Below are 14918 nucleotides of genomic sequence, written 5' to 3'. Positions count from 1 at the left end.
CAGTCCTCCAGGTAGACTGTGCCTCACAGTCTAGGAAAATTCCTGCTTTCTACTGTGCCTGAGGTATGCATACACACATTTTCCAGATCCAGCTGTAAAAGGAAGGGATCTCAGCTGACAAAGCAAACCTCCTCTAGTTGGGGCCTGGAATTAGCAGGCACAGGAAAACCCAGGCAGAAACATGATTCCAAAACCCCAGTATTGATGTGGTCCAAGTGTTCCCCTTTTCATGCCCGGAGACTTTTCCTCCCCTCTCACTCACATGCACCCCTCTCCGCAATGCATCCCTAAGTAACATACACCAACTTACCTAAATAAGCATCCTGTGTTTCCTAGCCTACCAGGATGGAAAACCTGTCTGCCCAAGTTCTTGCAGGAAGCATGATGAGGTGCTGAGAAAATAATTCTGCATACAAACTCCTTGGGCTGAAACAGCTGCTTTTGTAGCTGAATGGGGTTTTTGGCTGGCATTCAGCTCTCCCCACAAGTCTGCTCTGCAAGACACTCCATTTACTTCCCGTTCCCTGCAAGTCCCTACAGGACAGCAAAGAGGCTAGAATTAAACATATACGAAACAGCCAGGCCAAGACACACAGTCTGAATTCCCAGACAAAGTACAAGACAAATATAAGCATGACAGAGGAACAAACATAATATGGGCTTAAGTCTAAAGTGAGCCCTCTGTAAATGTGATCTGAACAGCAGGCTACACCTCTCCAGCTTGACGGATTCCATAAAAGTGAGGTCTGCAACACAACAAATCTCAGTAAGAGAGACAAAAGACTCTAGGGATTCAGAAAGAGGCTTCAGAGATTCAACATCAGCTTGAACGACACCAGTCAACAACGAGTAAGAACTGTTACCTTCAAATGGTGGTAGATAAACCAATGTAAAATGAACAGGTTCTCCAAGTCCTGACTCAGCTCATCTCACAGCTGAAGCTATGGGGCTTTCTTCTTGGTTAGGAAGGGAGGAAATAAAGTCTGAACTGTCCGCTCCCTGTACGCCTGAGAGGGACACCCTGTGACCCCTAATGCCATCAGAGCACCTGGTGTGCTGAGTGACACTATCAGGGTACATCCAACTACTTCCCACTAGAGGTGATCTGACAATGGACTAAAGAAGGAATAAAGAAGTGAAGCAATATTGCCCAGACATGCTGGATGGCTAGTGTTATATTCTTAGTTTCCCCAAAGACGGTTCTCTGGGGTCCCGGCCCAATACTCCAACCCCAGACTTTTGGTAGTGGGGAAATAAAAGACTGTCCCTCTCCTTGACACACACATATTTCCCCACCACTGAYGTGAGAGGGCTTGCAAAAGCTGAAAAGGAAAATAATTTTCTGTCACCAAAATCATGATTTTTAACAAAGCATTTTTACAATTTTTCATGAATAGAGAATAGCAAAGCAACCAGTTCCGCTTCATACAAAGCTGACACTTCAGGAAACAACCATCAGTGTCACTAGGACGTTTTCTGTAATGTGGGGGGGAGGCGAGGTGTAGACAGCAACTTAACTATCTCTATTCAAATGCTTTGCCGAACTGGTATCTAAGCAAGGAAATGCTGAAGGAAGCCTGGAGCCAGAGCATTTCCCATGAGACAGTGAATCAAGACCTTCCTCTCTCCTGTGACTCAGTGTCACAGGAGGCAAAATGCAGAGGATTTCTGGCTAGCTAAAGCCACAACACTGGCCTTGTGAGCAGACTGGCTCCTCCGGATGCGTGCATGGAGCCGAAACGGAAGCAGGACGGGAGACCTGCTGGGGAGGCCCTGTGTTGCAGCTGCTTCTCTTTCAAAGTCTGGCCAGCGCCGGTCATACTGGGAAGAAGCCAGAGGGTAGCAGTCACCTCTGGCCTGTGCTTCACACACAAGGAGCAGAAGAGGACAAGAGAGAACAAATCAAAGAACTCAGAGCAAAGACAGAACCAAGGGCTGGGAAAAGAAACAAATTCTGGGTCAGACAGACTAAACGAAGCACACACACAAAACATGCTGCACAAAAGGCAGCAGGATCATCTCTGCTCGTACAATGTACAGATCCCTTGAGGAAATGCAGCCTTTCTGCCAGTCCAGTCTCTTTCAGAGGCTTTCTTCCATGCCTGCGTTTCTGCTCTCCTTAGCCTCACAACTCTAGTTCTCTCCACCGAGATCTCCCCTTTCTCAATATGCAGAGGAGGGACATTACTGAAGAGCAAAACAGCTCCTGTGCTTTGGAGAAGCCTATGCTCCTCTCTAGTGACTAAAACACCCGAAACCAATGAGAAACTCTGGCTGCATGAAAGAAAACAAGACAGAAAAAAGAACAGCCAGTTTCTAAAGCCAGCCAAATGTTAGAAAGTAAAGTCACTGTATTCGCACACAACACAAAGCCTCCGGTTCAGTGTGACCACATCAGAGCCTGCAAGGATTACTAAAGGTTTCTGCATGGGTTTGTGGCCCACACCCATTCAGCAAGGATACCCACAGCTAAGGGAATGCGTCTTCTTCTTGCTCGCTTATTTGTAGCTCTGGTTTGGAAGCTCAAACCCAGAATACCAAGAGCGGCTTTTCCCAAATACTTCTAAGATGGTTATTCACACACTCACAATATTCCCTGAGCATCTGTCACCGTCAATTACCTTAGCAAACACTGTTTGCAAAGCAGAGGTGAATGAATAGTGTGAAGGCAAGCAGTTTACATCCTGTCTTAAAACAGGCCCCACTGTTGTGTAGTATGGCTGGGAGACATATAGCCATCCTCCTCCTAAAAGCTCAAGGGATGGAGACACCACAACCTCCCCAGACAGTCTGCCCATCACTTCCTGTTCCTTAAATACTTTACAAAGTCTCCCCCCACAAGGTTTCACTCAGCAAATGCTGTATCAGCCACAATAGTATGCCTGATAGCAGGGAGATGTGATGATACATCAGAAAGAAGAAGATGTGTGCAAGGAAACCCTACAACTTCAATCCACCTCATGCAGTTAGCCTGAAGAAAAGGAGGTGAAACCCTAGCCCTGCTGAGAACTGTAGGAGTCTTCATCAGTTTTCACTGCAGGGCCAGCTTCTACGAACAACCCTTACAACACATGCTGGACACTACTTGCTTTTCTCCCTTCCACTTTGGGAGCTCCCTGTCTGTGATCCACCCACCTGCTTGTGTGCTTTCATGCAGACAGTTTCAGCAGTGGCCAAAGGTGCCGCATGGATTGCGCTGGAAAGCACGGTCTCCACCTTTTCACTCACCAGTGAGGGCTGTAGTAAACTGCAGAAACCTGGGGATCCCAGGGTCCCACCTGTGAAGGGAAGGAGAGGCACAAGTAGTGAGTAAACCAGAGTGGCTGACTTAATCTAACAGCTTCTTACTGTCAGAAGGGCTGGTCTTGATTTCACCCTTTCTCTATATATGTTTTTGGAACCAGTGATGCTTCAGTGAACCAATTCAGTTCACTGAACTGGCAGAAAACTAACAGAACAAAAAACCACTGTGGCAGTCTTGAGTTCAGCTGCCTCCTCTGACTGCATCCACACTCTCAGGACCATCCTTCCACCCCATAATACTGCAAGGATCTGTGACCAGTCACTTCATCTGATATCCTGCCCCACAGCAGGCTCAGCCAGACCTGAGCCCTCCCTCATTTCCCAAATAGTGCTTCTCTGGGAGCACGCAAGATCAGTACAATGATGGGCCAGAACAAGATCTTTTGAGCTGAAGGGGCACCAGATGCTTATTCTCTTGAGAAACTCCTTCTGTGCACTGTAGACTGACCTCACTGGGCCCATCTGCCTCTAAAAACTGGCCCACCAAAAGGACATGGAAAAGTCACTGTTTCTCCACATACATCTGTTCCTCTTCCCAGCTTTCCCCTTGTCTATTTTAACATGTTTCGTGGTTTGGGATGATGTCTATCTGTGTGTACTGTGCCTAGCACAAAAGTAAGATAGTGCCTCTGATGGAAGGGAGGACAAAACGCAACAGCAAAAGCCCTGCCATCCACTGAGGAGCCCCATCTCTACATAAAAGTGTTCACTCTCCAGGTAAAACACGTCACTAGCTCACTGCTAGATGAAGACATTTTCTGCCTCCCAACGGGAATAATCAGCAGGATCAGATGCTAGTCACGCTTCCTGCAAGGCAAAGCAGCAGCAGGTAAGGCCGGTGCACACCCCGTACACAGAAGTGTCTAACACTCCCTGCTCACTCCCTGGAAACAACCAGGAGCCACCCATAGTGGGTGGAGGAGAGTTAGCGCTGTGAGGCAACTTAAGAAGATAATGGAGAAAACCAAGAAAAACATGTATTCATTACGTTATTCAGGCTTGAGTTCCTAGAAAAGATTTTTCTGGTCTGCAGCAGCATGAAACATCCTTTAGATGACAGCAGTATTTATAATACCCTACGGCACCATTCAGTGTTTGGAGAAAATTGGCAGAGTGAGTCCTGTCTGCTTGCAGCCTCTCTCTTCTGCAAGGCACCTCTCACTCCTGGGTTGCTGCATTGCCAATCCTATCCATCCATACTAGAGTGAGGTAATTTGTTTGCTTTATAGAAAACAGTAAATTCACAGAGAAAGGCAGGAAACTATTCAAATTCCCAAATAATTCTGGCAATAAAAAATTTGTGGGTTAAAAAACATCAAACTTTTTGAAACAGCTGTTTTAAACCTAACCTGATTTTTAAAGGATGAGAATACTTGGAGATTACTTGGAGCCAAAACAATATTTGAGCTAAATCTCTTTTTCCTCATTTGCCATCCCTTAAAGGGGAATTTTCTCTGTCACCCTATTTTTAAGTTTGTCCACCAAACTGAATGTCTGCCCTTTCTGTCCCAGACAGGAGGCTTTGGAGACTAGGAAGAACATGCCTCTATTTTCAAAGGGCYGGGCCAGCGCTTGTTTTTAATACCTACATGCCATTTGGGAAAGGAGTCATTAGCTGCCTTCTAATCCTTACTGAGGAGGAGTCAAAAACAACTTTCCCCTGTTGAATCAGGCAGATCTTCAGGTAGCACAAACAGGCAGATCTCTGTTCGTCCAGTAACTACTCYAATTCACACCACCCATAGCCAATCACTCTATAGGAGATCGTATTTATTTATTGGTGCAGAGCAAGGGAATTCATTACAGTCCCTTTCCAAGCGGACAAGAGCTGAGGGAGTTAGAAAGCCTATCAAGTTGTCTTGTGTAGTAACTGGGTTTCCCATGGATTTCTGGCTCAAGTCTCTCTAGGATCGAAGATCTGCACCCTGACAGTAACTTCCCTACCCTGGGCATTCAGAACCTGTCTCCTCTGTGGGGATTTTTAAGATTTTCTAACAAGGACTGGGCTTTCACTGCAACTCAGTGTGAAGAAGTAATAGAATCTCCTTTCCCATCTATTGCTTATTTACACAAAAGAAAAAAAAAAGCTGATGGAAATTAACATCTTTGAGTTCTCTTCCACTTTGCCAAATCTGGTTGAAGTCCACAGGTGGGCAGCAATCACGTGAGATGTACCTTTTTGCAAAACCAGACTAAAAAGGACAGTGGGTAGGTATTTCTACTGACCCATCTGCAAAGGAAACTGAAGGGAGTGATGGAAAGACACAGTGAACAACAAACTCAATTTCCTCCCAAGAAGTTACACTGGGAGACAGATGTCACATCTCTTGGCTCTGAAACCAGTATCGATCCACTAGATCACACTGTCCCAGACCTCTGGATAAAAAGCTTTTCTGGGTAAAAACAAAAGTACTGATAAGCCTTTCTTACAGTTTCATGTTAAAATGAGGAAGGCAGCCCAAGGCCCTTATCACAGCTGCAAGTCACCACAGTATTACATAGCCCATGATGGTACAACTCCACCGAYGGTCAGGCTGGCATAAAAGCTAAGTAGGGAGGCTGAATCAAAACTGCAATGCTCCCAAAAGATATCCTCAAGCTTGATTAAAAAAATAAGTGCCATCCTTCTCTCTGTAGTTATTTTTAATGAAGGTGGACTGTGTCATCCTGGAACTGAGTCAAATGAAAATGAGAGATTTAAAGCACTTCACTCCCCTGCCACTGCCCCTCWGGTCTGTGTCAGTCATCACTTCTTGGTTTGTAAACTCTTAGTGGGATTTGCACAGGGCCAGGCAAATCAGGGTCCTCCATTTACTGCTATATAACAAACACATTCCGGTAACAGGCTGTTCTCCTGCCAATGCCTTCTGTTTTCCAACTCATTTCATTTTCTTCAGTGACCTTCTGTCAGACAAGTGGATAACCAGAGTCTTGGGTTGACTCCATGTGGATTCTGCCTCTCAGTGGCACCAGTCAGTTCTCTGCAGAAATCCTGCCTGCGTAGGAAGCAGGTACAAAAGCTCGCCGCATGCTGGACCCAGTTTACTTGCTCCTGTTTCCGCTCCCTTTTCACCATCACTCAGCCTACAAAGCCCTGACTCCTTCTCCGCCTGGGGCTCTCCACGGCAGCCTCCCCAGCCTTTCCTGCCAGGCTCTCGCAAGCCAGGAGCCAAGGAAACCTGCCCACACCTACGCAGGCTGTGGATGTGCCTTTGTTTGGGGCAGTGACGTGTGCTTGGGGCGGAGGCCACCATTGTTTGAGCGCCCTGGTTCCACAAAGGAGCATTAATAATTTCTTACAACCGCAGTGAATGAAGGGTGGCAGTTACACCCAACCTATAATATTACACATCACTGTTTTTCCTCTGTTACCTATTAAAAAGGGGGGGGGTTTCTTTTTGCTGTGGGAAGGCAGCAAGGTCTAAATATTGTACTGTGACCTGGGCAGAAGCCACTAATTTTAACAGGATTTCTGTCACACACATGGACCTTCTTGATACACAGCCGGGCTCCCCCCACCCCAAGCCAGCAATAAGAACTCTTGGGACAGCCTGGATCACAAATCAAAGCTGGGCTCCGTCTCCCGCACGCCATCGTGTCTGCCCTCATAAGGAAGGGCTGCAGTAGGTAATGAAGCTGACATCTGGGGAGTTCGAACAAAGCGGTTCAACAGCACCAACAGAAAAATACAGCTGTGCTGTGGAAAGCAGATGCTTCTTCACAAAAATAAAATGGCTCTCATTTAGCCCAAGAAAGGTAGTTCTTGCAGAGAAATTGCTCAAGAGCCAGTCTAAAATCCTCTTATTTGTCTCAAGAGGTACCCAGCTCTTCTGGTGCTCTCTGACTTGAAGAGTGCAATCACACACCAACCCTTGGCTTCTTGAAGCATCATTTAAAGAATAAAAAACAGCAGGAGACTCCCCCCCACTCCCATGTAAAACATAAAGGTTACTTGCAACAAGAACTAAAACATTGCAGCCAGAAGCCTTATTTTGTAAAAGATAATCTCATTTTTCATATTCTGTGCAACATTAAACCCATGCTTGGAAAACTCAGCTGTGCCAAGACTCGCAAGCCTTAGAATGAAATCATCTCCAAAAGAAAAATTTCACTGCCCCAGCACAGAATGAGAGCAGTGCAAAACCCAAACAGAACGATACAAGTGGAGAAAATTAAAAGGAGGTGGTTTAGATACATCCCATCTTAATATGCAATGTTTCAGTAGGCAGGATAAGGAAATGGGTTTTCCTTTTAAACAAGGGCAGGCCAGATCCTTGGCCGGAATAAATCAACATTGTCCTGCTGAAATCGATGGACTGCTGCTGATTCACAGCAGCTGAGGGTCTGGCATGTGGTTTTTCTCCTGACAGTATCACTGTAATTTAATTCAAAATTAAAATCATGTGGAGTGGTTGTTTTGATATTCTTAAACACCAAATACACCAAAGCTAAACTAAACTAAACTAAAGAAATGCCTCTCCATTGTAAAGTGGACTCGGAGGCCAGGAAGAACCACAGGATAATTGGACGAAATCCCTTGAAGCATTCTCACTGATTAATTAGTCTCTTCGTTCTGGAACGAGGCCACTGGTGGTGTGAAGGTTTCAGGGTTTAACACATTTCCTCACGCTAAGAGCGCAGTGTAATTCCTGGAGACAACAGCACCAAGGACAAAAAGGAACAGCGAAAGGTGACTGTAACTGTGCTCCCCTTTCGCTAGCCCCCAGCAGCCCACCTAGCCAAGAGGGGCCTGTGGCCCTGCTGTGCCTGAAGTCGGTAAGTCCTGCATAGCACCCAACTGCCAACTAACTGCTACAACCAGCTAAAAGAAATTAAAGGACATTCTTTAGCGCCAGACATGGCAGCAGAAAGCACCCTGGGAACCCCTTGAGCATCGCCACGAGCAGGCAGGGGAGAGGCACACCCCATTGCAGGCACTTGTGCAACTCCATCTCCATTCAGTCACATGGACCCACATGAGCAGGACTATTGCAACCGCACAGGCAGGCCACAGCAGGGAGCGATGGCCCTCACACAGAGCAACCCTCTCCTCCTAGGCCTCCCACGTGCAGCTCTCCCTCCTCCTCATTCTGTCTTTCCAGCTACGGCAGTGACTTAGATATCGACCTTGCCCAGCCTGGACATACCCCAATCCTCCTTGATCCCAAAGCAACCAGGCCTCCAGCAAGCGCTCAGCCTCTCTCAGGATCAGCAAGGATGATGCTAATTCAGTGCTGAAGTGGGTGAAGTCTTTACTATGCTTCAGGCCCGAGAAATCTCACCAGTGCACTGAGAACCACAGTGCTCCTTTCTAATTACATGGCAGAGCACCGCATGATTCATGTCAGCAGCTCCCCGGCCCCCTCACCTCAATCCTTGCTGGGGTGACACAACAAATCCGAGTGGAAGTGATTAGCAGGTTGCAACCGCAGCCGCCTGCTCCCCAGTGCTATTAACAAACAAGGCGCCATGAATGAGCAGTCAGACTGCAGTTAGAGTCCTGTTGAATCATGTTCTTCTGTATTGCAACATCGGAAGTTGCATTTTAAAACTGATCGCCTGGGTTGCACTCAGATTGCCCAATGAAGGCTGGAGGAGGATGGCAAAGACAGGCTGAGAACATTACATATGCATTTTTCAATTCCCAGGGGAGGTTCAAAAATTAAAACTAGCTCTGGGGCTTTTTGTTTTTGTTTTTCCTTTCCATCCTCTCTTTCCTTTTGGTCTGATTAACTTTAGCGACTAGCTTGCACAATTTTATCAGGTTGGGCCTGATTAATCATTCATCTTCAGCAAGCAGGAGTGAGAGAGAGCAGGCCAGCCAGGGTTTGTGCTTCAGTAACAAAAAAAACCCAAAACAAACAAACAAACAAACAAAAAAAAGCAAAAAAAAAACCCCGAAGAGAGAGAGAATAGGGCAGGGGAAAAAAGACAGCGGGCCAACAGCACTCATGGACAGCTTTCTGAACTCTGATCTCAGATAGCTAGCAGTGCATTCATTTGTAAGACTGCCAGACCTCCTAGGAAACCTAAAAGGCTGCTGTTATTTATAAAGCCAGATTGTAGTTATTCTGCGTGGACGACTAGCTCATTATATTTATAGGTACCTGTCCCATTCACCCACTTCATGGCCCTCACTCACATAAATCTGCAAGGCTTGCAGGATCTGCCTTCAAACACCAAGATACCCCTCCTTTCTGAACAGAGCCATTTGGAAGTGTCTGTCACTGCTACAGGACTCAGCAGCATGTGTATATAAATATATATCTGAAAGCCCTGCATTTCTGTTAATGCTCCAGCAGCCAGATTCAAGAATTTGTCTTTCACATGGAAAGCACCAGATTCTGTAAAAAGCTCTCAGTAAATCTTAATCACAAAGATTTGATTTAAGATGGTTTAAAACTGTCAGCTGGCTTCAGGAGAAAAGATATGCAAGTCGGTCCAATTGATTCTGGCCGTCTGGACTCCCAGCCTCCTTTAAAAAGGAAAAACAAAACAAAATTAACCCTCCTAAGTTTTATGATTCAGCTTCAAACAGTCTGTGCATGAATCAAATCACAAAGCTCTGCTGCAAATGAAGCCCTTTGGTGAAGCTGGGGACATGGGGGAGCAAAGTCAGCTCCCTACAAATTGTACGGGAAATAGGAATAGCAAGAGGTTTGGCATTTTCAGTTTGTAGGTGTTAACAAATAAATAGAAAAAAAGAATGCTTTTCTGTTTTGTAGATAAAAGACTTATTTCCCATCAAAAAAGTTAAAATGATACAGTTCCTACCTCTACAAATAAAAAAGGCAAGATTCCACTGYGGAGGCCAGCTGTGCTCACTCCAGTCAGCCAGAAGCCTTGCCCAAATGGGGGTGCAGGAACTGTGGCAAACTGCTGGCCCACTTGCCCATGTGTTCGCAAACTTTCGAGCACAACCAAGCTCTACCAATCCCAATCCCAGCTTACTTTCATGCTTCAATTTGTGTCATGATTTGAGGCACTGGTTACCGATTGCTGAATCGGAGCTACAATCTCACACAACCATCCAGACCTGGCTCCCTAGAGCAGCCAGACAATCATGGCAAGAAGCATTTTGGCTCACTGCAAGTAGCCACAACGAGCAGCCCTTGAGAGGAGTCTCCAACAGCCCCCTCAGAGGCAGAAACTTTCACAATCTGAGGGCAGATGCCATTTTTCCTGCTTAATCTCTTGGATGGATTCCCTCTTTCTGGGTTATGAATTAAAAGTTGTCCAGAGAATTAATATTTGCACTTCTGGAATATATTTCAGGGAGTGATTATTTCACTATTCAATGTAGAATAAATGCAAACCCTTTTAAAATACTGAAAGAAAAAGAAAGTGGCTCCCACTTCTCAGAGCATACCCAACCCCACGATCTAAGAAGGGCCAACATCCAAGACTCGGAGGGGAAGAGGCTAAAGATCTGTGGTGCTGGATCTGGAGGTAGTAACTTTCATATCTTATAGCTTGAGCATCTGATCCTGGGTCTGTACTCAAGTGAACAGGGGTGTCTGTATGCAAGAGGCAGCACAAGAATTCTGTCTTGGCTGCAAAAATATTAAACAAAATTGATATTTCTCCATTAAAAGTCATCAACTACATAACTCGGCATTTACTAGCAAATAACCATCTCATCAGAAGATTCCCAACCAGTTCTACTAGGAACCTAAACAATGCAGCTTTGGGTTAAGGGTGTGAGAGAGATGAAGCAAAGCTGACTCAAGCTGCTTCTGGTGGCTAAGCTGAATGAAATGCAATAAATACTGAGCAAAACCAAATTTTCTCTTGCTGTTRCACACAGTATTTGCAAGCAATTACACTGGCTGTGGCAGTTTAACATGCAGAAGAACAGTCAAGACATTTCATGCATTATTTACACAGGTAGTTATGGAAGTTCAGGCTATAAACTGAAAGGAAGCCAGATTTTAAAAATCATTTCATGCATTAAGACATTTTTTACAGGGACAAATGGGAAATAAATAAACACATTTATGATCTTTCCTCTACAGTCTTCCATCTCGCTCAGTCATTTGCACCTCTGCTAGGATTAAGAGCAGCTCACATTTCCCTCCTGTATGACATCATGGATTTTACTTGCTCACTTTTGCCTTATGATCCATAACTGCGGCTGATTTACGGCATGTTCTTTAAAAATCCTTAGTCTTACTGTAAAGCAGCGTAAAGCAGTGAGGAACCTGGTAAGTTAAGGCAGCAATCAATTGCCCTCCTCCAAGGAATGAAATGCCACCACATATCCTAGGACAATGGAAAGGCAACAACCTCTCAGAGTGTCTGAGCCCCCCATCTGGGAAAGGATGAAGAAAAAAGTCCATGCAGGGGTTCTTTTATTAATATAACCTTAACATCCCTCAGGTACCATAGAGGATACCAGAGGACTTCTCTGGCCAAAGAAAGYGTCATGCTGTAGGGCTCAGCTGACTGGAAACAAGATAGGTACCGAGCACTCATAGTCCAGAGTTCAGATTTAGCGCAGGCAAACAGTGGCTACAGCTACCATGTCCTGTAGGCTGATCAGTGACCCCACTGCAGCAGTTCAGCTCCTAGAAGGCAGCCACRCTTGCCCACTGTCAGCAGCAAATAGAGCCCAGAAGTCGTGCGGTCCCTCTGTTCTAGGGGATATGTCCCCCTACATAGACGCACGTGATCTACACTGATGCAATGYGTGGGCAGCTTCACTGGGCCTGTACTCAAGGGACACAAGACCCTCAGGACACCTGACCTCTATGTATTCCACTGACCCTCTGCTCCCATGCTTTTAAGGAGCTAGAGACTAAGCTACAGCAATGCCAGATCTTCTCTGGTGCCCCTGTAGGTCACCTCCCTATCTTCGAAACAAAGAACAGATTTTCTGAGAATCCTCTTTTGAGGGGAAACCTGCTTTTCTCCCCTTTCTCTCCTTCCTTGATGAAACGCTAACCAGCCTCTGGAGTTTCCTAGTACGGATGTGTCAGGGCTAGCTTTGACTTTTAACATCCTCACCAGGACACTTTATCTTTCAGTTCTGAAGTGCTTACAAAGAACAGAAATCTCAAAAAAAAGGGAAGGGGTGGAGAGAAGTTTGCTCCCTAACTCCTGATCAACACTGAGCTCTGACCAAACTAAAGTCAAAACATCAGAAGCAAACACTTCCCTTTCTGGAGTTTGGGGAAGAGAGAAACAAGGGACAGACTTTGAAGGAGGAGAGGGATCATATATCGCCTTATCTCTCCCTGTGGCATCTATTCATAGGTTTCTCTTGCAGGGCYCTAGCACCAAAGCTGTGCAATGGATACTAGAGACGGTAGCTCTCCAAGGCATTTTGCCTTGGAACATCCCACAGAGTCTGAAAGCAGCATCTACAATGTTGGTTTGCAATGGGGAGRAGAATCACAGTATGATCTAGTAGTCAAGCAAAGCAGCCAGATTCACAGAATATTTTTTAACCCATAACAAATAATAGTTTCCTAAACTTTATTGTGGTCACAAAGTCAGAACTAAATTTGATAAAAAATGCAATTATTGTGCACAAAAGATTTTGAAAAATGTCACTAAATCCTCAAGAGAAAAACAATGACTGCCTTTTTAATGAAAACCAAGCTTACAGATTGCTGGTTTCTGAAAGCAGCCTGGTAAATATTTTTATTTTCCAATAAACAAAATAAATACTGGAAGGGACCCATGTTCCCTTCCGTTCCCTTGCTCCAAACTTCTCCATTTTTCAAAGCATAATAATAAGGAATAAAGAAAGCCTGTCCTCTGATTTTAAAAGCAGTAGCTAGTTCCTCAGCAAATTTTGACCCAGAGGTGGGTAGAGCAGTGGAGAAAGGCCAGGAGACCCTGATGTACTTTGGAGATTGCAATGAACGGACAACAAGAAGCAGAACCTGCTCCTGACAAAATGGATTGGGAAAGTGCCCAGAGACGGAGCKTATCATGACACAACTTGAACCTCCCCAAGCAATTCACACACCCATGTCTCTACATGAAAGCAATGAGATGGGAAGGAAGCACAGTTAGGGTTTGGCACTGCTCAAGCCCTATGCAATTACAGGGAAGAGTAAACATCTTATTCACATATGAGCAATAGTCCCTCAAGGGAAAACCCTGGGGCTTCCATCCCTCCCAAGAAGGTCACAAATGGGCACAGGAAACAAGAGGAGACTTGCACAAAGGGAAGGAGCTAAACCTCACTGCCCATGAGTGAGGAACTGAACAGACAGGTCCATGTGCAACAGCACTGGGCACAGATTTCTCAGAGCAAGCCATGGAGTTGTCCAGTGCATGAGAAGCTGTGAAGTTACCGAACCTTTTGCTTTTGAAACTTTAAAGACATTATTCATTCTTTTTTCCTAACACGGCAATTCCTGTTGAAATCCTCTGTTTGGTAGGAGCACCTATTTTAGAATGACAACTCCAAATCAAGTTGTGGCTTAAAACAATAGTCTTTAAATCCATTTGTTACCTTCAGTGCCACCAACTCAAGCACAGTCAAGTTTATAGCCTTTCCAGATGCCATTTCCCATTCACTATGGCCCAACAGGACACATGGCACCGAGCTGTACAGTGTCTGAGCCAAGAAGTTTGTACTCTAAGGACTTACTGACTGGTGGATGTCGAAAGATCATCCACAGGGCTGTGGGAGCTCCCAGGAGACAAGCACAAGCGGTTCTCTGTAGTCACATCCCTGCTGCAGTTACTGGTTGGCTGTCCTCAGGCTCAGAAGTATTTCTTCTGTGATAGGAAGAGGGGGAATCATTGTGAAGTTGTCAGCAGAAATGTTTCTTACTGAGACTGGGGATCCTGAAAATACACCCAAACTCTGGTCAGTCCTCCCTTAACATACTTACATGCCCATTATACAAAAGCTAAAAGACCCCTCAAGAACTGAGATGGGTAACATATGTCAGCACACAACATTTAGGTACCAAGTGCCCAAGTCCATTTCTAGTCCATTGAAATCTTTCAGTGGGCTTGTGAGGGGACAATTGTTAGCTCGTTTCTCTAGTACTTGTTTCTTGGATGCCAAGGCTAGTCCAGTTGATGCTAGCTAATTAATCTCCCTGAGAAACAGAAACTATCTGGCAGCCAACAACTCTTCCTTCCTGGGCTCAGAAACCTAATGGCAGATCCTGCACAGAGAGGCCATTATCAAACACCTATCTGTCCCAATTGTCATTGCTCACACCTTTTRAGGCCTAAAAATGTGAACTCCCCACAGCTGTCAGAGAAGCCAATGCTATATGGGTTTTGAGTCAATTTATCCTACAGCTGGGTTAAATCACTTAAGTTCCTTTCTCTTCTGAAAGAGCAGCACAAGGCAAAAGAAGCACAAGGTGCCTGATCCCACTTTCCTGAGAGACCTTTCAGTGCAAGCAGGGGACTCTGCTGACTTCTGAACCTTTCAGAATAGCAAATCTCCCTGACCACTGCCCCCCCACCCCCACCCACACACACACATACTGTGTGGATATAATGGCCACGCTGTGGGCCTGGGAGCATGCAGCAGCCCACTGTAGTTTTAGGCTAGATGTTCATGATGGCTTGCCATATCAAGAAAAAAATCGGAGGTGAGGGAAGATGAAGAGAAATTTACTGCCATTATGTGAGCA

The 14918-nt window shown here is 45.5% G+C and overlaps 1 long non-coding RNA gene across 9 annotated transcripts in view; it reads right to left on the bottom strand.

The window, feature by feature from the left end:
• The window catches only part of LOC112968830, a 376846-nt gene that overhangs the window by 339211 nt on the left and 22717 nt on the right, over positions 1-14918 (bottom strand). For 8 of the 9 annotated variants that reach the window (XR_003254455.1, XR_003254459.1, XR_003254458.1 and 5 more), the window contains exons 2-3: positions 13910-14040; positions 3136-3278 (exon numbers count right to left, since the gene is read on the bottom strand). This is a non-coding gene — a long non-coding RNA (uncharacterized LOC112968830). The remainder of the gene's footprint in view (positions 1-3135; positions 3279-13909; positions 14041-14918) is intronic. The other variant, XR_003254461.1, reaches the window with a different exon arrangement.

This window comes from Apteryx rowi, unplaced genomic scaffold (assembly GCF_003343035.1).
Source record: "Apteryx rowi isolate R43461 unplaced genomic scaffold, aptRow1 scaffold_326, whole genome shotgun sequence".
Lineage (NCBI taxonomy): Eukaryota > Metazoa > Chordata > Aves > Apterygiformes > Apterygidae > Apteryx > Apteryx rowi.
The sequence above is the reverse complement of the archived record's forward strand: the minus strand, read 5'-3'. Positions and strand labels throughout refer to the sequence as shown.